The following is a 25,259-nucleotide window of genomic DNA, read 5'->3' as shown; positions in this document are numbered from 1 at the left end:
CTTCACCAAAATTCTCTATTTGGTACGAAGCACATAAAAATTCCAACATGTGTGAGAAAAACTACGAAGGTTCATCATGTGCTATGGAAGTGCATGCAGAAGTCATTTTGTGGAGCCGTTCTATCGAACAGTGCAAAATCCGATAAACCACTCTTCTTTCGGATGGGGACTTCAAAACATTTTCCCACTTGAAAAAGTTGAATATTTATAAAGAACATGAAATCAACAAAGAAGAGTGCGTGAATCATGTTGTGAAGCGACTGGGTACCGCTCTTCGAAATAAAGTCAAGGAGTGCAAAGTGAAAGGAATAACTTTAGGGGGCAAAGGAGAAAAGGTCAATTGACGGATGGGCAGATCACATGGCTTACGAACTATTATCGGAAATCAATAACCGATAATGCTCCAAATGTGGATGCAATGAAGACATCAATTTTTGCATCTCTCCACCATTGCTCGTCTACTGATCGTAAACCCAAGCATTTGAAGTGCCCACAAGCTGGAAATTCTTGGTGTTTTTATAATCGTGCCAAAGCAATGGGACAGAAAGTACCTAGCCATTCGAAAATGAAAGCCCCGCTGAATGACAAAATAGTTGGCCACATTTTGCCAGTTTATCAACGTTTGGCCTGTGATGTACTTCTAAAGAGATACGCAAAATGCAAACGAAAGTTTGTGTAGTAGTATATGGCAGCTATGCCTTAAAGAAGTAATCGTGACAAAACGAGGCTTAGAGATAGCTGTCACAAATGCAGTAAGCAACTACAATACGGGAAGTGTTGCTACTACCGGTTTTGAAAAGCAACTCTTGTTCATTGACAGTTGCTTTTAACATTGATTCCCGTAGAATCAAGCAAAGTGTCAGACGGCAGTCCTCGACTTAAGGCTGATGCCTATTAAAAACTTATTATGGAAACAAACAATATTCACAAAGGATTTCATTTACGTTTAAATAGTGTTCATAAATGCAGTCAACATTTTATCGAATATGAGTGAAATAAAAATTTATATAATGTAATTTAGTCAAATTTTTTCAGCGGTGTTTTTTATTAGCGGTGACTTTATATGATTCTTCGATTGAATTATGTTTGTATACGTATGATGCAAAGTGATCAATGTTTTCCATTTGAAAATATGTTGAAAAGTTTACTGGCTAATATGTGATGAAAAATGGCGGGACCACACCTTTGAAAGGCGATACTTCTTTGCTAAGAGTTATTCGAATGATTAGCATCAAAGCTTAGATAACAGTAAATTGGAAACCTCGAAACGCGCGAAAGTGTTGATATTCTGTAGGCAGAATTTATGCGGTGTGATATTGTGTCCCTAAATAATAGAATTCATTTATTATTCAGTCATACGATATTTTGTTTCGCATAACACGTTCATATTAGGATATTACATTAGTTCAAGTAGTACTCAATTGAGTTTTCATCCCTAAAGATATTCTGCGACACGCTTCGGGCAATGGCATTTCGTAATGACAAAATGTTTTTGCCATAAAGGCTTTTTGGATAATCTGAAGCATACTGTATGTCTAATAATGGGTATACAATTGAAGCAAGGATGGATATAAAGGGTGTCCCAAAATTAACGCAAGATTTGATTTTGTTGCCATTTGTGCAAATAGGGTAGGCATCTCTGAAAAAAAAATTGATAGCTGAGAGGTTAGGGTTTAAAAAAATGGAGCGTTATACGATAGAACAACGTGTCTTTATTATTGAACAGTATTACAAAAATAATGAAAGTTTAGCAACCGCAGTTCGAAATTTTAATTCAAAATATAGTCGGAATAGTGTTTTAACTTCGTCTACGGTGAAAAGATTAATTGGAAAATTCAAGGAGACTGGATTAGTTGGAGATGTCAAACGCACTGGTCGTCCAAAAACAAGCCGTTCAAAAGTAAATATCGATGCAGTGCGGGAAAGTGTTGGTGACAATCCAGGAAAATCAATTCGGCGTCGTGGACAAGAACTGCAAATTTTAAAAAGCTCTATGCAACGTATACTCACTAAAGATCTGTGTCTCCATGCTTACAAAATTCAACTAACCCAACAACTGAAACCTAATGACCATGCACACCGAAGAGAGTTTGTTGAATGGGTTATTGGACATCATCAAATGGATGCTGATTTTTGGAGCAAAATTATCTTAAGCGATGAAGCACATTTTCATCTTGATGGTTTTATTAATCGCCAAAATTGCCGATTTTGGGGTTTGGAGAACCCACATGTGATTATTGAAAAACAAATGCATCCACAACGTGTCACAGTTTGGTGTGGATTTTGGGCTGGAGGCATCATTGGACCATACTTTTTTGAAAATGAGGCTGGTCAAAGCAGTGACTGTTACTGGTGCTCGATACCGCGACATGATAACACAGTTCTTTCTGCCGGCATTGGATAATATTGATGTGGCCAATATGTGGTTTCAACAAGACGGCGCCACATGCCATACAGCCCGAGAAACAATTCAATTACTTCATAAGACATTTCCAGGTCGTGTACTCTCTCGTTTTGGTGATCAAAATTGGCCCCCTAGATAATGCGATTTAACACCATTAGATTTTTTTGGAGGTTATTTAAAGTCACGGGTCTATGTCAACAAGCCTGAAACCACCCGTGCATTAAAGGAAGAGATTCAACGCTCCATCAACGAAATTCAGCCAGATTTATGCAAAATGGTAATGGAAAATTTTTATAAAAGAGTGTGTATGTGTATGCAAAGCCGTGGAGGCCATTTGCCTGATGTTTTATTTCATAAATAACCCTATCCTATATACTTCATGATTCAATAAAAAAATTACAATTAAAGTACTAAAAACTGTGTTTTCTATTTAATTCAAATCTTGCGTTAATTTTGGGACACCCTTTACAATAACATCATTTTATAATATTTAGTGATAAAAATGTATAACTTCATATGCAGATCACAATCAAATTTTCTTCAATGCTACTGCCTGTCTTCTTTTTCCAAATATGTTGTTTTTAATACTTTCTAAATTAACATTATTTTGTATTATTTTTCAATTTCTAAACATATTTGAAAACACTTTGTTTTTGCATAAAATGATGAAAAGTTGACAGTACGTACAACGTTTTATAAAATCGCATCTTTATTAGTATGTTGATAAAATGCATAATTCAAACCTTTTTGCTCATAAAATTGAAGAATTACACACTAGGGTTGATAATAATAGTGTATTTATTAGTACAAAAGCAATCAGAAATCTATTTTGCTTTATAGTGTCTTCATAACTCTTTGAAAAAAATAATTTACACAAAAAAGCATTTTTCTTCATTAAAAATTTTCTCGTATTTTCCTTACTCATTTTGTTCCTCACGCCTCAATTTGTTAGCAATGTTCATTAAATATTTTCTGATGCTTTATATGATGATTATAAACATCTGTAAGCATTTGTGTTTTGAAACACTCATTAGAAAAATGTTTGTGCTGGTTTTAGACACCGGAGCGTAAAATTTGTTTGAAAAAAATGAACGAAAAGTGAAAAAAAAAATCCTCAAAATATGTTAGAGTAAAGCAAACACCAATGCTTGTATGTATTTGTCTTGGTCTTTGATGGTTGTAAATAAATTTTCAAGCAATTTGGTTAACATTTGAGACGCGAGGGGCAATTTTTTAATTTTCGAAATTTGACATTTATCGCCATGTTTTTGAAAAATTAAGACCAGAATGTATTTTAATTACCAAAATATCCATAATTTATCATAAATATACATTACTTATGCAAATAAAATGTAAATAAGTGCAATTTTTTTCCCCTCCCAAAAGGTCCTGTGTCCTCTAAAAAAGATTGTTCATTCACTGAATCCAAGGTACATGTTACGAGGGAGAAACTATTTTTCTTGCACGTCCATTCCAAAGCTCTACAATGACACTGTAGCTAAAATGAAGAAAGCTTTGGCATAAGTTTGTGTTAATAAATTGTCAATAACAACTGACTGCTGGACTTCCATTGCGAGTTCTCTATTCTTGGGTGTAACTGTACGCTTTATTTCCCCAAAAGTGGAAGCAGACTGACGCCTGTAGCAGTTGCAGGCACTTTGAATCAGACCGTACAGGAGAAAACATCTTTGAAATCATTAATATTATGTCGGAATGGGGTATTGATGTGCATGAAATCTGCTGCATGACAACGGAGCGAACGTTGTAAAAGCTGCAACAGACTAGAAACTACCGCACATATTATGTTTCTCATATAGCATTAATATTTGTGTCAACAAGGCTTTGAAGATCCAAGTATTAAAGAAAGCTGTATCACGACTAGAGTGTTTCTACGGCAGTGTAGCACGCAGCTGGAAAATGAAAAGAGATGTTCATAAAGCACGAGCAGAATTAAACTTGGATCCAATGACTTTCTCCAGTGCCTGCCCAACTAGGGGGTGGAGCACAGTGAAACTTTGCTACCGATTTTTACACAACCAGCTTGCTATCTGCAAAATGCTGATTTCGTACACCGATAAGAAGCATTTGATGCTGGAGGGGGCTGAAGTCGGTGAACTTGAGGACTTCGTTTCTGCCACTTCCCTGCTTAAGGACATGACGAAAACCTTGAGTGGCAGTAACTATATTACTGCTTCATCAGTTCTTCCACTTTACTCAAAAATAAAGCAGCAGCTGCAACCTCAGGCAGGACAGGGGTAACTCCTCACAAAAATCAAAGGAGCAATTTTGGCTCCTTTGTAGGAACGCTACGGTCTCTAGTCTCCGATGACGAGAATTTTAGGACTTGGCATACTGTGTGACCCTAGATTTAAATTCAGGTTTCTGGAGGATCCTGTAGGAGTTGAACAGTCTGCCATACAGAAAATGGTAGAATTAGTTATGCTCAAAATGTAATTTCAAATTCATCATTTACGTCAACGACAAAATTAGTGCCAAATCTATTGAATAAACAAAATTATATTATCTATTATAAAAATCTTCAGTTTTACCTTTCCTTAGGTCTTCAACTTTCCAAAGTACACAAAAATTTTTAAATTTTTAACAGAAATCATTGCTAGAAACCTACATCAAGTTTAATACTGAACATAGGACATAGTTTAACACTGAACATCCTTTGAAAAAGGCTAATGAACAATAATGTTTATGGCAAAACAATGGAGAATGTGAGAAAACATATTAACGTTCAATGAACAAATTATGAGAAAAAAAAGCAAAAAAATTAGTAGCAGCTCTATCTATGCAGTCATTTGAAATTTTTGATAACAATCTTTTTGGAATTTAAAGGTATAAAAATACTGTCCTTTTAAATAGAACTCTTTATGTTGGCTATGTAATTCCTTAATCAAGTAAAATATTAATGTACAAATTACATTATAATTATATTTTAAAAACATATGGAACAAAAGCACAACTCCTTTGCACTGATACAGATTTATTAAAATATTTTATAAAAACAGAAGACATCTATCAAGATATGGCTCTTGACAAATTTGTTTTGACTTCTCCGTCTATCCATCAAACCATTCGCTGCATAGCAATTTGAATAAAAAGAAAATAGGTTGTTTTAAGGACGAGATGAGTGGTAAACCTATAAAAGAACTTATTCGATTAATCACGTCGATTGGCGACCCGGATATCGAATCGTGAATGAGTTGCCGGACGAGCTCAACACTACTAACATTGGCTTTGAAATTCAATTGACATTGGCTTTAACACCGACGACAAATGGGATGAAATAATTCGCCAACTGAGCTTAAAAAAGGGTTCCCGTTTCTGTTTTAAGAATATTTTATCCACGTGAAATATCAATGGCAATATCGTCCGGTCCGATTCACTACCACGTCGATTGGCGACACGGACATCGAATCGTGAATGGGCCGCCTGAGAAGCTCTACATTAAACACTGTCCAGTGTACAGTGTCATTTAGCATTTTCGGACAGAGGTAAGTCGTGAAAATGGAGGCGGTAATCGACATAAAATTGCATTTCCGGGAGACGAGCGAGTTAGACTCTTTCTTGACGATTTGGGTATATCATCCCTAAATTGACCCGAATCATTTGGATGTCAGGACTCCGTTCAAAAGATGGACAGTGTGTACGGATTTGGATCGGTGCGACTATGCTCGGAAATATTTTTCACCATCCTGCGGCCTTCACAACGCTCCGGCGACGGTTCGAGATATTTCTTGCACCATGAAGAATGGCAGCCATGCACTTTTAGTTGTGGACAGTAAAACCCTTGTCCACGTTATCTGCACAAGAAGTGGACGATTTTTTTTTTTTTTTTTTTTTTTTGTTCTATCTCAGTGAAGTGATTCGTGGGGATCTTGAACGGGATTTTCTTAATCAAACGTGTTACGAATTGGCATTGGCTTCAACACCCGACGACAAATGGGATGAAATAATTCGCCAACTGAGCTTGTAAAAGGATTCCCTTTTCTGTTTTTTTCCCAACAAAAAAAATCAAAATTGTTAAATTTTGCAAAATAAACAAATGAGTGAATGTTTCCTCTCTCCCCCTCATTTCCCCCCCTATACACATCACACTGGATGCCTCAACAATCCACATTATTCTAAGATCGATGTTTATCTCGAATGTCGAAAATAATCGAGAAAGACAGGTTTTGACTTAAATCTAGCGATCGTTCAAGCAATGTCATTAAATGTGAAATAAATAAATAAAATTCAAAATTATTTAATACGATCCGCGATAAAAAAACACAGTGGGCAATATTATTTTTTATTCTAAGGCATTTCAAAAACAATGAAAAGAAAACAAGCCGGTACTTCAAATTTCCGTGTAAGAGCCATTCTTCAAAAAGTGTCAGGAGTTGCTGGGGGACCCACCCCATCGCAATTTGTACTCATTCCTCCAGGAGATTGGCTTCTCCTTTTTAATTTAGTTTTTGTGTCGTCGAAATGTAATTTTGGCTCTTTCCTTGTTATTCAAGGTTTTTTTGTCAACATATTGTTTCATACGCTTTTAAAATTTTTTAATGTTTACATGTTTTTTTTATTAGTTATTTTAAACTACTCATGTTTATACTTTTCTCCCCATCAATTTTATTATATCATGACTTTATATATTTGCATAAATGTTAAACTAAAAAAAATGTTTGGCGCAGTATAGGCTATTGCGCCGATAAAAATAAGCAAACCAACCAACCACAGCATGTGAATTGTGAGATAGTTGCTAATTATCGTATTGAAATTGTGACAAAAATCATTAATATTAGTCTACAAAGAGGTGAGTTCATAGAAGATCTAAAAGAAGCAATAATTACACCGATACACAAATCAGGTGCTAAAGATGATTGTAATAATTTCAGACCTATTTCAGTTCTGCCAATATTCTCAAAATTATATAAAAATTGTTATAGCTCTCAGTTGATGAATTTCTTAGAAAAATATTTTTCCATAAAGCACAATACAGATTTAGGCAAAACAGAAATACTGAAAAAGCTGTATTAAAATTAGCAGGTGAAGTTTATGCGGGCATTAACGATAACTATGAAACTTCAGCAGTATTCCTGGATTTATGCAAAGCATTTGACAGTGTGAGCATCAAGATTTTGGTAAAAAGGGTATACAATATTGGAATAAGAGGAATACCTTACAAATGGATATTATCCTATCTCAGGGACAGAAAACAAGCAACAAAATCAAGAACTATAATATCAAGAACAGAAAAAGGAATTGATACTAAGTGGGTTCGAATAAGTGAAATGCCTCACAGTAATGCAGAGTGTGAAAGAATTTTTAGCAGTTAAAAAGAATCGAACTCAATTTCGATCAATGTTGTCTAATGAAAGTCTAGAAAATTTACATTTAGCCTATTTTCCGGAAACTGCTTTGATCATTCATTTGATGATGAATTTTTTAAAAAAACCAGATCGGCTACTAACTCTATGGTAAAAAAAATGATAATATGTATCAAATGGATGAGTAATGAATATTATTTAATTTTTTCTCGAACTTCTTTTATTTCTTTTTCCCCCCTTTTCCCCGGGTAGAATCTCCTGTTTTTTTTTTTCTGAAGTTGGCAAGAACCATTTTTAAATATATTTATCTCATCTTCATTTGTATATATTCATCTCATCATTATTTGTACACATATCTATCCTAACATCAATAATAAAGCAGTTTGAAAAGATGCATGAAATATTTGTTTTGTCACATTGAAAAATATTTTGGTAACAAAAAAAATTAAATTGAAATTTTAAGAAGTATGCAGAAAAAAAGAAAAACAAAAATCCATGTTGCAAATGAGCTCTTTTTCTTCACTTAATTAAATGATTGCCATTTAACTTAAATGTTTTAAAAATTTATTTAGCATTTAGTTTTTTCATTTAACTTTCAGTTCTTTTTTTTAATTTTAAAGATACCTTAGTGTACGCTTGTAAAATAATGATTATTTCCTTTCAGCAACGGCAGGACATTTTTCTCTTTTCAAATCATGTTTATTAATTTGCTTTTTAAATGCAGCTTTTTATTTTTGGCTTTTTATATTTTTGATTGTATATAGTGTACATATTGTACTTGTTTGAATCCTTTTGTGTTTTATTTCTTTGGCAGGTCTGGCCCACTTGCGAGTAAACTTTCTCCCGTATACCAACTTGAACATACATTTGAAGACTCATCAAATAATAAGCCCTCTTTTACCTGCAAGGAGTATCCCGCCTCATTTGCAAGGAAGGAACATTTGTATAGGCATATGAATGTTCATTAGCCATGCAACTGTGAAGTATCCTGAGTGCAACATGCAGTTTACTCGGGAGGACAATTTGCGTGCACACATACGCACCATTCATGAACAGGTTGAACATGAATGTGAGCAATGCGATCGTATATTTAACCACAAATTGAACTTGATGCAACATATTAGAACTACACATAATGCTCAACTCAAAAGAAAAGAGTCTTAACAAGTTTCTGCTCCAAGGGAACTTCACATCGCCGTACTGCCCTCGACATGTTTTGCTTCGGAGTTTCTTACTCCTAGCGAAAAATACGCTGCAGTCTTATTATGAAAATCCTTCTATTAAGAATTGGACAGAACGGTGAAGAAGATATAATGTCGACATTTATAAACTCTAAGTTTATAATAGAACTGAATGAAGAAAGATTACCTATCCACTTAGAAGAAGCAATCGTCAAATTTGAAAAGAACTTGGAAGACTTTATTCAGAATGGATCGTGCTGGACACTTGATAAAATACTATCTGTGGAAATTATTACAGCTAAATATGATCCCTTAGCTGCGAATTCTTATATGCACTGACAAACAAAAATTAGTCGAAAGAAGCTACTTTACATATACAAAACGAAGAGAATAAATGTTCGTTTGGTACTTACCCGCACATACATTGAACGTGGACTATACTCAACATCCTGAACGTGTCTCCAATGATATTCCTCAGGAACAAAAATTGAAGTTGAGGGATGTTCAGTGCCCAGTACAAAAATAGAAAACTTAACAATCTCCGTCTTAATGTGTATGTTTTTGAACAAGAAGTCTTCCCTGTATATATATCTAATCGAGAAAACGAAGACTGAATCTCTTATTAATTGTATGTTCAGTTACATGCTCAAAATGTGTGGCCTGCATTCAACATTCAAAATCTTGGCCAGGACCACGATCTGTATGTAAAAAAATATGTCTTACAGTTAAAGATACATTTCAAAATTTTTGGGGAAATTTGCAAAAGCTATTATAAAATTGATACTGTACATTTAATGACAGCTCTTGGATAAGCTTAGCAACCTTATTTGAAAATTAGTAAACAACCTCTCGAGCTACTAACCGACATTGAATTTGCACTTATTCATTGAATGTGGTATTCAAAGAATTATTATTTGCAATTATTATTATTTTAAACTACGACCCCAGTAAATAATCAAGTATATTATGTACTGGGATGCAAATAACTTGTATAGGTGGGACATGTCTCAGACTCTACCGTTTAGTAATCTTAACTGGATCACTCCCACGAAAGAAATAATTGAAGAAATATTGAAAACTCTAAAGGATAGTACCTATGTCTACATTTTAGAAGTGGACATGAAATATAATGAACAAATTTACGACTGTCACAACAGCTGTCCTGCAGCACCTGAAAAGCTTAAAATTATACCAGAAGATCTCCTTATGGCAAAAGCAAACTTAAATGGAAGTCGATTTATTCTCACAATTCAACTCATACCAAATTTAAATAATAAGAGCAATTCTATTGTTTATTATAAAAACTCCATAAAATTTTAAAATTTGACCAAAAACTTTGGTTCAAGATGTATATTGAAATTAATACCGAACATACAAAAAATGCAACCTCATCATTTGAGAAGAATTTAATCAAATTGATGAACTGTAGTGTTTTCGGTAAAAAGGTAGAGAACGTTAGAAAACATGTAGATGTACAGTTAGTAAACAATAAGAAGAAAGCAAAACAATCAGTTGCTGCTCCTTCTATGCCTTCCTTCGTAAAACGGCAAAAAAAAATACAGTAACGTTAAACAGACCATTGTGCTCGTAATATCAGAACTTAGTAAAATATTGATGTATGATTTTCTCTATAAAATCATTCTTAAAACCTTTGGGGAAAAGGCAACTCTCTTATTTACAGATACTGATTCGTTAACTTATCATATAAAAACAGAAGATGTATACCAAGATATGGCTTTACATTCCAATATATTTGACTTTTCTTACTATCTTCCTAACCACCTTCTTCATAGTTACTTAAATAAGAAAAAGATAGGCTGCTTCAAGGCTAAGCTTAATGGTACGCCGATTACGGAGTTTATTGGATTAAGAGCAAAAATGTACTCCACACTCTGTAAAGACCAAGAGAAAAAAACGGCAAAAGGTGTATCGCGTAACATACCTAAGAGAAAAATTAAGCATTTACACTATAAGAATTGCTTGGAAAAAGTGAAAGCAAGGAGAGATTTGCAGTTTCGAATACAAAGTCATACTCACGAATTAGTTACAGTTGCGAGTAATAAAATTTCCCTTATAGCCTTTGACGATAAACAATATCTTCAAGGAGATGGTTGGTTTTATTGTTTTTTTTTTTTTTTTTTTTGGCGCAAGAGCCTTGATAGGCTGTTTTGCGCAAAACGATTATCAAGGAATGGGAGGGGGGAAATGCCAGAAGAGTGAAAGAGCTTAGAAAAGGACATAAAACTTCAAAAAATTTGAAAAGCAATACCGAAAGAAACACATAACGAAGTTTTAAACTTTGAAATAAAAACCATACGAAAATCTGAGAAAATTTGAGTGGTGTAAAATATTCAAAAACAAAACGACTAAACAAAATCAAGGACAAAAGAACGAGCTCTAAATTCAAGGTATAAAGTCAATTTTCTGAAGGAAAGGAAACAATTTTGGACGGGGGTGTCCCCTAACAACTCCCTTCAAAGACGGACGTTTATGAGAGAGAATCTTGTGTCGCCAATGCGAAGACGAGCTAGTATAACTTGTTCTCTTCGGCTGATCATTGAAGACTTTAAACCTTTCGTTTAAGGCTGGATGGAGTGCAACTTATTTTGTGTTCTCCATACCAGTCTTGCTTCCAATAGTTGTTGAGGCAGTCCAAAATTGGATTCTTTGGGCCTGTTTCTCACACTCTTGATCACGCTCGACAGGGCATGTTTTGTCGTTCCTGACGTTATTTGCTGATGTTTTCGTCTACCTGTCGATCAAACCTGAATCACCCTTGAGCGATGTAGATCGCCATCGATAGTCGCGATCGTTGATCGGGTTCTCCGGAGGTGCCGATCCACTGGTGACAGAGCAAAATTTGTATCGATCCAAGTGAAAGCAACTTGGCGGCAATGACTTACAGAGACTTTATATTGAGTTTGATTGCAGAGATAGAAGCTCCAATTCAGAGGCGGGTCATTCGGGATAGAACTGACCCGATGAAATTAGAAGATTATATATTCAAGAAGCAGTTCAGGATATCCAAATCAATCTTACATCAATTGATGTTGGAACTGAGCCTCCCGCCGTCGGATATCCCCGATTACATTCGAGTAAGTAGTATTTACAACAGTTTTTGTGTTCAGTGTTATTGAGCAAATATTGTTTACTTAAAAATGGAGTTCCTTGTTACAGATGTGCATATTGTGTGACGTTTCAATTTGTGATTTATTTACTGGTTTAGGGACACCATCGCAGAACTGTGTAACACATCTATCATGTGTAGTCATTATAAAGAAGCACAGAAGTTATGTTTAGTAATTTGATTGACCCTGCAGTAAGATCCTTGTTTAATTTCTTAAGAATTATTTCAAATTATAAAACATGATGTACATTACTTGTTATAGAATAATTTTTTGTGAGCAACTTGTTAATACTTTTCCAGAACTGCATATAAACAAATAACTAGAGACCCACACTGGCAAGTTTTTGACACCCTAATATGTCGTCCTGGCAGTGCAGATAAGAATGAAAAAATATTATGAATTCTCAGCATGGGCCTGGTAATGCCTCACATATTTGCATTATTTATTAAAAAGAAACCAAATATTCTGTCACTCCGGTCCGTTTACCTTGTCGTGGTGGGGGGAGGGGGGCTTGCGGCGTGGCGAGTTCGGGGCGAGTTGTTTGTTTTCGTTGGTGACATCGTAGTAAAAGTTATTAAAAAAAATGATTAGCCGCGAAACATATTTTGGTTGAAATTTTGATAAAGAAGCCTTGCGAACTTTTTACTTCAAAGATGGAACCTGCATCACAATATAAAACGCAGGCGGACCTTAGACAAGCTTGGGAAGATGTTGCAACAGAGCTAAACGCTTGCGGCGTCTCGAAATCAAACAGAAGTGGTGCGGATCTTAAAAAAAAGTGGCAAGATTTGAAACACAGAATTAAAAGGAAATACCAGATGATCAAGCAGTACAGGAAAATAACTGGCGGCGGACCTCCCCCTTGACTGATATTGAGGAGAGTGTGGTTGAAATGATAGGCCTCACGGTATTTGAGGGATTACAGACGACAATTTTGATTCGACATCCCTTTTGTTGAAAATAAGGACATGTTTTGATACAATTTGTATCAAACCATTAATTTCAATCAATAACATCGTTGTTTGTCTCTCATTCGCCATGGAGTTTCCAAAGTTACAAGTCAGCTTTACGATGGTGGCCGCAGGCCCCACACCTTCAGGAAAATCATTTTTCATACCCTATCTCATCAAACATAAACAAGAGATGTTTTCGATTGTTCCCGATAAAATTATATGGTTCTAAGGAATCTATCAAGAATTATATGACACAATTCCGGACGTGACATTTGTGGAAGGATTTCCTTCAAATTACCGAGAGTATTTAGGATCTTCTTTATTTATCTTGAATGATCAGATGGCAGAGTGCGGGAAAAAATGACGTCATCACTAAACTTTTCACACGCGGAAGTCACCATTTGAATGTATCTGTGATTTTCATCACGCAAAATTTTTTTCACAAAGGGAAAGAAATACGTGAAATTACTTTAAACGCACATTATATTCTATTTTTCAAAAATAGAAGAGATCTATCGCAAGTGGCTCATCATGGAAAACGATTTTTCCCAGACATTTAAGTTTTTTCAAGAAGTGTATGAGGATGCCAAGAAGGGAAAATTTTCATATCTATTAATCGATTTGAAAAATAATACACTCGAGGAATTACGTCTGCGCACAAATATTCTACCTAATCAAACTCAGTATATATATATCAGAGAAAAATACTATAAAAATAAAAGGATATAAATAAAATTCATTTGTCATCATGGCAATTACAAAGCAACAGCCGAGTGAGCTGCACCTTCTGCTAATCTGTAAAGCAAATTTTCAAAAAGAGTTATTGAAAAAAGTTAATGTGAAATTCATCAAAGCAATTTGTGAGTGCTGTAACAACACATTAGAAAGAAATATTCCTCTATCGAAACATGAAAAAAGAACTTATTAAAACACTAGGCTACTCTGCGCAAGTAAGCAAATCGAAAATCGACTTTATCGAAAAAACGAAATTTGGTCGTTCAAAAACGAGAATTTTTAAAATTTTCCATCTCCGCGGCTGTAAGCGTACTGTCAACTATACCAGGAAATGCAACATGCTAAGAAATATTCCTTGGTTCCCGAAGAAATATTTCAAAATAATACAGTCACGTCCAATCAATTAAGTGAGTTGGACCCTGAAATGTTAAAGATTTTGCAGAGCAAGTTGGAGAACACATAAAAAGATATCGAAATATACAGAATTACTGCAAAGGAAGTTAAAAATGACATAATTCAACCATCGATGGGTTCAGCCACCGCAAGAAAATAATGAAAATGTCATTGAAGGAGAAGAAGAAAGAAAAATATCAGAAGTTAAGAATGATAATTATAATTCCACGATTCTGAAAAGTTTTTCAAAGAATTATCTACACCAAGCTAGAAATTGGTTGGATCTCACGAAGAAACATTAGGATCTGTGGCAACGGCCTAAACTCAGAGAAACAGCGCATGCAAATCTGGCAAAGTTTATTTAAAAGTCTCCAGCTGAGTTGGCTAGCTCGCGGTATCTGGATTGATGTGTTGTGTAAATGTTAGATTATTCCGAGATGGAACTGATTAATTTATTTCTTTTAATGGTAATGTGTTTTGTTGCAATTTACAATAAATGTTCGCTTTTAACAACTGGATTACCCGTCTCTACATTGGTGACCTGAACACGCAGTTATCAGTTGGTAGCGAAATGATTTCAAGAAAGAATGTGTCGCAGCAATTCGCCGGAAGGTAATTTATTTCGACGAAATACTTCAATTTTTTTCAACTGTCTTGCTTTTCTGTGCATGTGTCCTTTGAGGTTCTTGAGTGTAGCATTGTACCTAAGCTATTAGTTGTTCATGTTACAAATTCAGTAAATATTTGTTTCATGTTAGTATGGAAACAAAAGAGAATTTAAATTTGACTCAAAAGGAAGTAAGTGCTGAAAACTTAAGTTGTAATAGGGTTTCTGTAAAAGTACCTAATTTTTGGCCTAATAATGCGAAGTTATTTTTTGTACAACTTGAAGCTAGTTTTAGGTTAGCTGGCGTTACGGTTGAACAAACGCAATTCGATCATTTGGTTGCGTCGCTAGATGCAGAAACTTTGTCTCATGCTACCGATATTTTATGTCAGCCGCCAGAAAAACCATACACCGCACTTAAAGAAAGATTGTTAGCGGAGTTCGAATTTTCTCAGAGTCGTAAAGTAAAGACATTAATTGAAGACTTAGAATTAGGTGACAAATCTCCATCTATGTTATTACGAAAAATGAAAGAATTAAGTGAGAGTCATGTAGATGATGATTTTTTAAAAAATATTTGGCTTTGTAGGTTACCGGTACCAGTGCAAACAATTTTAGCGGTCAGTTCTGAAAATTTAGAAAAGTTAGCGGAAATGGCAGACAAGATTTGCGAATATACTGGGTTGGTTGTAAACTCAATTGATAAGCAAACTTTTAAATACCAAACTGCTAGTACTGAAATTCAGTTGGAACAATTGCAACTGAAAGTAGACGAACTTACTAAAATTGTAAAAACGCGCAGTCGCTCAAGGTCTCCAAATCGATCTCAGGGCCGTAAACAATTTAATTTGAGAGCTGAAAAGCGGAATAATTGTTTATGTTGGTATCATTTTAAATTTAAAGACAAAGCTACCAAATGTGTAAAACCATGCGCTTTTGAAGCGAAATTTTCAGATTTTTCGAAATCGTTGGAAGTTTCTATGACTTTTACTAAAACAGGATTTAGTCGCAGACTGTATATCACTGATATTTTAACTCTAACGAGCTATCTAATTGACACAGGTAGTGATGTTTCTTGTTACCCAAAATCCTTTTTGAATTTAGACAGCGTAAAAAAAGAATTCACTTTGTACGCTGCAAATGGATCTGGGATTGATACTTACGGTACTAAGTTATTAAATTTAGATTTCGGGTTAGGACGCAGATTGAGATGGCCGTTTATCATAGCTGACGTTACAAAACCTATAATAGGGGCGGACTTTTTGCAGCATTTTGAATTGCTAGTCGATTTAAAGAAAAGGCGTATTTTAGATCCGGTGACTAAATTTAGTGCAAGCGGTCGATCGATATTTTGCGAGGTTCCGAATGTGAAAACAATTTATGGGAATTCTGAATATCAAGAATTGTTAAAGAAATATATTGAGATTACACAACTTAATGTTCTTTCACAAAAGGTAATGAAACATAATACAGTTCATTTCATTCCGACTGAGGGACCCCCTGTTTCAGCTAAAGCGCGTCGGTTACACCCAACGCAACTTCAAATAGCTAAACAGGAATTTGAATATATGCTTGACAAAGGGATTTGTAGACCGTCAAAAAGTAATTGGGCTAGTCCTTTGCATATGGTCCCAAAAGGCGAGTATGACTGGAGACCAACTGGCGATTATAGAGCACTAAATCGTATAACAGTTCAGGACAAATATCCAATTCCTCACATTCAAGATTGTGTTAGCATTTTACACGGGAAGAAAATATTCTCGAAAGTTGACTTAATAAGGGCGTATCACCAGATTCCTGTGAACCCCCCTGATATTCCGAAAACGGCTATAATAACACCTTTTGGGTTATATGAATTTCCGTTTCTAAACTTCGGGTTATGTTCAGCAGCACAAACATTTCAACGCTTTTTGGATGAGGTTTTGAGAGGGTTGAATTTCTGTTTTCCATACCTGAATGACATTTTAATCGCGAGTGAAAATCACCAGCAGCATAAAAAGCATTTAAAAGAAATTTTTAAACGTTTCCTTAATTACGGGATCGTTATAAACGAATCAAAATGTGAATTTGGGAAAGAAACTATAATTTTTTTTAGGACATATGATAAACAGTAAGGGGTGTATGCCAGATCCAAAAAAGGTGAAGGCAGTGGTAGAGTTCCCTAAACCCAAAACTATTTCTGAACTTAGACGTTTTTTGGGTATGGTAAACTAATATCATCGCTTTATTCCAGATATCGCCGTGATTTTAGCGCCACTTCATAAGTTTTTAATTAAAGCAAAAAAACGAGATAAGAGGGAAATTCCGTGGGATACTGCTTCAGAAACAAGCTTTGAAAAGCGACTAGCGGAAGCGACTTTGCTTTATCACCCTTCTACTAATGTAGAACTTGATTTAACAACTGATTGCAGTGATTTTGCGATGGGTGGTGTATTGCATGAATTATCCCCCGAAGGTCCCAAGCCTTTAGGTTTTTTTTCAAAGAAACTATCGGCTACTCAACGTAAATATTCAACTTATGATAGAGAATTGTTGGCAGCATATAGTGCAATTCAGTATTTTCGATACATGTTAAAGGCAAGGAAATTTATTTTGTATGTAGACCACAAACCTCTAACTTTCGCATTTCGGCGGAAACATGAAAAATCCTCCCCCCCCCCCCCGAACTATCCGTCAGTTGGATTTCATATCTCAATTTACTACGGATATCAGATATTTACCTGGTAAGGGAAATTTGGTTGCGGACAGCCTATCGCGAATATCGGAGATCACATTTTCATCTCTAGATGATATAGAAATGTGGGAAAAATCACAATCTGAGGATGAAGAACTTCAGGACGTTTTAGAGGGACGAATTAAGTACAGTGGTAAATTAGCTAAAGTTCCTATGCCTGGTACCGATAAATCTCTATATTGTGATACATCAGGAAATTATAATAGATTCTTTGTTCCGCAGATTCTAAGGCGTAAAATTTTTGATACAATGCACGGTTTGTCTCACCCCGGCATACGTGCTACAAAACGTCTTATCGATAGCAAATATGTCTGGCCAAATATAAACAAAGATATAACTGCTGGGTGCAGAGCTTGTGTTCCGTGTCAGCAGACTAAAGTACATTTGCATACTAAATCCCCGTTAGTTCAATTTTTAGTTCCGGATGAGAGATTTTCTCATATTCATTTAGACATAATAGGTCCACTAACACAAGTTCAAAATTTTAAGTATTGCTTGACTATAGTGGATAGATTTACGCGGTGGCCTGAAGTTGTGCCAATTATTGATATAACAGCAGAAACGGTAGCTCGTGCTTTCGTACAGTCATGGGTTTCTCGATTTGGTACTCCGCAAAGGATAACATGTGACAGGGGCAGACAGTTTGAATCTGAACTTTTTACGAGTCTATCAAAGATGCTTGGCATAAAATTAGCAAGGACATCGCCGTACAGACCCCAAAGTAACGGTCTGGTGGAAAGACTGCACCGACCATTGAAGCAAGCTTTGATGTGTTACAAATCCGATTGGGTTGAAGCACTTCCATTAGTGCTGTTGGGACTCAGATCTACGTTACGTGAAGACCTTGGCGCGTCTGCGGCACAGCTGACTTATGGGTCAACTCTACGGTTACCTTAACAGTTGTATGAAGAAAAAACTTATCCAAGGACTCCTGGAGTTACAACAAGGTTTGGCCGCAAAGTACGTTTTCGTCTCCCAATGGTCTTGTGAGACTGGTGAGGGAGTCTGTGGCAACGGCCTTAACTCAGAGAAACAGCGCATGCAAATCTGGCAAAGTTTATTTAAAAGTCTCCAGCTGAGTTGGCTAGCTCGCGGTATCTGGATTGATGTGTTGTGTAAATGTTAGATTATTCCGAGATGAACTGATTAATTTATATTTATTTCTTTTAATGGTAATGTGTTTTGTTGCAATTTACAATAAATGTTCGCTTTTAACAACTGGATTACCCGTCTCTACAGATCTTTCAGCATGGAACGCAAAAGGACAAATCATCTATAAAAAACAAAACATTCCGAATAGTAATATTGCTGACCTGATGAATTTAATTTTCAGCAATCGAAAAAATATTCGTGTACTTTGGAAAGATGAATTTTTAAACACATTGAATGAAATCAACGTTCCCGAGCATTTTGTGAAAAAAAGTATTTGTCAGATGTTACGCCAACCTTTGTACCAAAAGCTAATATGGTCCATACACCCAGAAAATAATCTTCAAGGGTGAAAAGACAACCTGATTTTGTATGGGATAAAATGTATAAATAAAATACATTAATTCATTTATTCTGTTTCATTATTTTGAACACATATGATACAAATGAAAACAAAGAAATTTATTGAACAAAGAGAATAATGATATATGTAAAAAGTACTTACCATTCGTGCTTTTAAATATTCCACAATCATAGTTGCGCTATCACTCATTTTTAAATATTCATATGCAGAAAAATAATATTCATTCAAAGGATTTTTTCCCTGTGTTGGGAATACAGCCATACTGCTTTTCTTTTCTAGCAGTAAGAAAAGAGAATGGAGTTAACAAGTTTCAACAATGGCATGGCAGGGGAATTTTTCACCCTTTCACCCCAGAGGTGCGGGGACTTGTCACGCATAGAAAAGTCAATCCCCCCCCCCCCGTGACTCGCTTTGTTTAGCGTTTCCCACAACCGAACTGCGGGGGTGTAAAATTCTGATTATTTAAGTAATAAGAAAGTGTGTGTGATTTCTTTTACTTAGGAAATAAAATGTGTTTTACGAAGAGTGATGGATTTTTAATCCAGAAAACGGCAAGATATTTAATTTCATTTTCATCTGAGGATTTTTAAAATAAATTATTCGATTTCAATTTATGAAAACAGTAGCTTCGTTGCCAATACCATGTTCTCATGGAACGGACAAGATATGATCTTATCGTCTCAGCTTTCGTCGTAGGTCTTATCAGAGATGCGACGTGTTATTGCTTGCTATGATGACTTACGGTCACGCGGTTTTCGGAGTATGGTCGAAGGGTGAAATAATAATGATATAACTTGTTTATATTGGTGAATTACAATCACGACTTTTCTGGCTGGGGTCGATCTGTGATTAAGATTTGCTGTGACGCTTGAGAAACGTGAACTAATTTTAATTAGGGTAGGTGGGGGTAAAGCCCCGCGTGGGGTAAAAACCTGCACCGATATTTTAACTTGATGACCTTGGAGTAAGAAATTTACCTCTAGGTAGTGGGTTTGTCCTATGGAAACCTATTGATCAATGAAATTTTGTCCTGACTAGGCACTCCAGAGACGAGAAAGGGGGATGAGTCTGTTTTTTACTACTTTGATCTAACTTTTCTAATATATTATTCGAACATTGTAAAATGTAGAATTTGAAAAGAAGAATCAATGAATTACATGTTAATACTGGTACATTAAAGCTTCACCTTCGCGTGAAAACAGTTATTCTAGTGGTTGATTAAAAGCAACATGAGGCGTTTTTCAGAAAGTGAAAAAATGGGGAAAATAAATTATGAGTTAAAATTAAAATTAATTGTAAAGCTAAATTAAAAATTAATGAATTAAAAATTAAATTTACGTTGGATCAAGAAATAGATGCGTTGTTTCTTTGGTAAATTTCATTTCTACTGTAAACTTTAAATCAAAAACATAAGACTAAAAAAATAATCCATCTCGAAAGGCACGAAATAGCTTAAAAAGCAAAGTTAAGAAATAGCAAGCTCATTATTTTTTGCATTGAAAAAGGCGTTTTTTTTTTAAAAACTTTGTCACGAAAATATTTTTTTCTCCACAAAAGGAGGATTAATTACCCGAGAAAAAATGACATCCGCATTATGAAAAATAATTTAAATGCCTGAAGCTATTATTTAATTGAATATCTAATACCCAGTGCTTTAAGTTAACAGTACACCTAGGTTCAGTTTTCTAAAAATGTTATAGCTTCGTGGATGGAACCGTGTCCTGCTAAGGTTACGACAATTTATTTATAACGTCTTCACCATCTGAGAAGGAAAATAAAGCGATTTCTTAGGTGCTTAGATCTTAACCCGCGAGCAATCGCGTTGGGTCTGAGAGACCCGCTCTGTCAAAAACTAAAGCGTAGAATTCCCCCCTTTCGTTGAAAGTGGTCCAAGTCCGCAGTAGCTGTAGTCAAGGTCAACCACTTTCTAAAGGTTGAGAATTGCACATTGTAGAATTTCACGTTTGTAGGTATTTTTGATGTTAGGGTCTAGCAGACCCGACGCGCCTGCTCGTGCATTCAGTCCCAATTTTTTCTTTTTTGCTGTTTTTGAGTTTAGAAAGTAAAATGAAGCGCTACTTGTCTTATAAGGATGAAATGAAAAGACTTGAAGATATGCTTAGAGATATACCAACCGATGAGGAATCAATAAATGAAGAGGATGAAGAAATAAATGATGATGAAATCTTTAGCGAGCACAATTCTTCTTCAGAGGATGATCTTGATTCTGATGAAGATTTATATGAAAGCACAGACATTTTGTCTCAAAACTGCTACGTTGGCAGAGACGGCACAAAATGGAACAAAATTAAAAACCGTCAAAATGTAAGAATCCCTTCTCACAATGTTATTCTAAAATTACCAGGAAACATTGGTGATGCAAAAAAAGTTTCTTCCGTATTAGATTCCTGGCAGCTGCTGATTGCTAATAGTATCCTATTGAATATCGTAGCTTGCACAAATAAATTTATAGAGACTATAGCACATAATTTTGACAGAGATCGTGATGCCAAAGAAACTTCAATAATAGAAATTAAAGCACTGATTGGTCTTTTGTACTTTGGAGGCCTTCACAAATCCTCGCATGTGAATGTCAAAGATCTCTGGGCTACGGATGGAACAGGCCTGGACATTTTCCATCGAACCATGTCTCAGAAGCGTTTTTTGTTCCTATTACGATGCTTACGTTTTGATGATATTACAGACCGTGCCGAGAGAAGACAGACAGACAAACTCGCACCAATAAGAGGTATGTTTGAAAGTTTTGTAAGCAACTGCCAAAATTGCTATACTGTGGGTGAATACATAACAATTGATGAAAAACTTGAAGCTTTCAGAGGACGATGCAGTTTTCGTCAATACATCCCCAACAAACCTGCCAAATATGGCATAAAAGTATTTGCTCTTGTAGATTCCAGAACCTTTTATACTTGGAATTTAGAAATTTATGCGGGTAAACAACCTGATGGCCCGTATAAGACAAATAATTCTGGTGATGAAATCGTAAAGAGACTAACAGAAAAACTCGCAAATTCTGGAAGAAACCTAACCGTTGATAACTGGTACACAAGCTATAATTTGGCCAAGGACCTACTAAAGAAAAAAATTACGCTTCTGGGAACAATTAGAAAAAATAAACGAGAATTACCCAAGGAGTTTATCACAGGAAAAAATAGAGAAGTACATTCCTCTTTGTTCGGCTTCCAGAAACACATGACATTAGTTTCGTATGTTCCCAAAAAGAATAAATGTGTAAATGTCATCTCAACAATGCACTATGATGATTCAATAGATCCATCAACTGGAGATGCAAAAAAGCCTGAAATCATAACCTTTTACAATCTTACGAAGGGAGCTGTTGATGTCGTAGATGAAATGTCTGCAAACTTTTCTACTGCACGAATTAGTAAAAGATGGCCAATGGTGGTGTTTTTTTCTGTTCTAAACACAGCGGCTATAAATGCTCGTGTGCTCTTATTACACTGGAAAACACATGTTTTGTCCCATGCATTATATACACTATTTCTTGTGTATTTTGATGTGTAGAGTTCAAATATGCAATCAAAAATAGTCTATCACGCAAGGTTTTCTTTAAAAATCCTATTTTATTTTTTAATTTTTCGTATTTTTTGAAATTTTAATATATTATTAAAATAACACTTTACCAAAAAAATAACTTAATTAATTAGTGAAAAGTTTTCACTTAAGTTATATTTAAGTATCATATATATGTATATGGATGTATATTCAATTTATGATAAGGAGCCTTGGCTGTCTGCCAGCGCACAAGGTCACCAGCGCGTCGCGACACGCTCGCTCTTGTTGACTCAAGCTCAGTCAGTGCTGTATGGCCTCCCAAACAGGAATTTTTGTTCAAGAGACAGTGCTTTTAAATTGTGTTGTGTGCATAGTTAAACATGCCTCGTAGATGTTTAAATCATCCGGACACGTTTTGTTATGTGTGTGGTGAGTTAACTTTTAAATTGCAAAGAAGAAATTTTACTCCTTTGATAAAAAAGTGTTATGAACTTTATTTTGGCTGTAAGGTGGGTGACCAGGACAAAAACTGGGCTCCACACATGTGTTGTGTTACATGCTGTAGACTGTTGACTGGATGGGCCGACGGTTCTCGACGACACATGCCGTTTGCAGTTCCAATGGTATGGAGGGAACCGACGGATCACACTTCAGACTGTTACTTTTGCTTAACAATTACAACAGGGATAACAACTAAGTCAAAACATACTTTAAAATATCCCAACTTGCCTTCAGCGATCCGACCTGTCAGACATAGTCAAGAACTACCAATACCAACTCCTCCAACGTCCATAGAAATTAGTGACAGTACAAATCCTGAACCAGATCAAGAAGAAGATGATGATGTACAAGATCCTAGTTTTGAGGTAGGCACTGAACCTCATTTATTAACTCAAGGTGACCTTAATGATTTGGTTCGTGATTTGAATTTATCTAAAAAACAAGCAGAACTGTTGGGGTCACGCCTTAAGGGCTGGAACTTACTTTGCAAAAGTACTAAAGTATGTTACTTTAGAAACAGGCAAGAGGATTTTGAGGATTTTTTTTCCCAAGAAGGAAACTTAGTCTATTGTAATGATATTTCAGCAGTAATGAATACTTTAGGTCATGAGCATACACCAGAAGAGTGGCGTTTATTTATAGACTCATCCAAAGTTAGCCTTAAGGCTGTTCTATTGCATAACGGTAACCAATTCCCTTCAGTCCCTTTGGCCCATGCTGCAAACATGAAAGAGACATATGGCAATATGAAACTGATTTTAGATAATATCCAATATGATAGATACAGATGGAACTTATGTGGAGATCTTAAAGTAATTGCTATGTTACTCGGCTTGCAGCCTGGTTATACAAAGTTTTGTTGCTTCCTTTGTGAATGGGACAGCCGAGATCGGAAAAACCATTATAAAAAGAAATCATGGCCTGAGCGAAAATCCCTTGAACCTGGCAAGAAAAATGTTCAAAACACACCTTTGGTTGATCCTAAAAAAGTTTACCTGCCACCACTGCATATCAAGTTAGGATTGATGAAAAACTTTGTCAAAGCTATGGACAAGAATGGACAAGGTTTTTTGTACTTAAAAGAGAAATTTTTTAGACTAAGCGATGCTAAAATCAAGGAGGGCATCTTTGTTGGTCCACAAATACGAGATTTGATAAAAGATAACAATTTCGAAAGCAGACTTAATGACATAGAAAATAGAACATGGACCTGCTTCAAAAATGTGGTTAAAAATTTCTTGGGAAACTATAAAGACGACAACTACAAGGAATATGTCAACGATCTACTGAAAGCCTACAGTGATATGGGTTGCAACATGTCGCTAAAAATCCATTTTCTTGATTCCCACTTGGACTTCTTCCCACAAAATCTTGGAGATGTTAGTGATGAACATGGAGAACGTTTCCATCAAGATATTTCAAGCATGGAAAAACGATATCAAGGAAAATGGAGTCCGAGAATGCTGGCTGACTACTGCTGGACACTTAAAAGAGATGTACCAGAAGCAAAATACTCAAGAAAATCCCTTACAACCACTTTTTAATGTAGAATAGCTGTAAATAGGTAAAAAAAGTGTGTTATTTGTATTTTACTGTCACAAGAAAACCATACGTGATAGATAAAAACTATTATTATTTTTGGATTCAGTGTAAAAAGTACTATAAGAATCAGTCAACAAAACTTTTGGGACAAAACATTATATTTTTTTTGTTGCTCAGTGTTATCAGCCAAAAGCCAAACAGCAGTCAAAAGTCGACGACATTTTTTGAAAGAACTTGCTTTGGAGCTGATAAAAGAACAAATTCAAGAGAGAAGCACGCAACTATCACTTCCTCGAAAACTGAGGCAACAGCTCATCGAGCACTGTTCTCCCAGTCAGGATAGTGAGCCACCAAAAAAACTACAAAAATGTAGCCAAAAGAAAAGATGCCACATTTGCCCAAGCAAAAAGGACAGAAAATCTGCAATTTGCTGTACCAGGTGTAATAAAAATATCTGCAGAGAGCACACGATTTATATTTGCAAGGAATGTGAATAAACTGTAAGTATTTTCTGTAAATATTTACTTGTATTACGTTCATACAGTGATCATTTTCTCATTAAAATTGCATCAATTGTGGTTTAAAATGTTTTTGTTAGTATTATTTTACAAAAACAGGTAACCGGGTCTGGGAGACCTACCGCGCGTTCTATCGTATGTAGTTATAGCGCGCGTTTTCCCGGGTTAAATTGCTTTCAATATGACTAAAAA

Source organism: Uloborus diversus, chromosome 9 (genome assembly GCF_026930045.1).
Source record: "Uloborus diversus isolate 005 chromosome 9, Udiv.v.3.1, whole genome shotgun sequence".
Lineage (NCBI taxonomy): Eukaryota > Metazoa > Arthropoda > Arachnida > Araneae > Uloboridae > Uloborus > Uloborus diversus.
The sequence above is the reverse complement of the archived record's forward strand: the minus strand, read 5'-3'. Positions refer to the sequence as shown.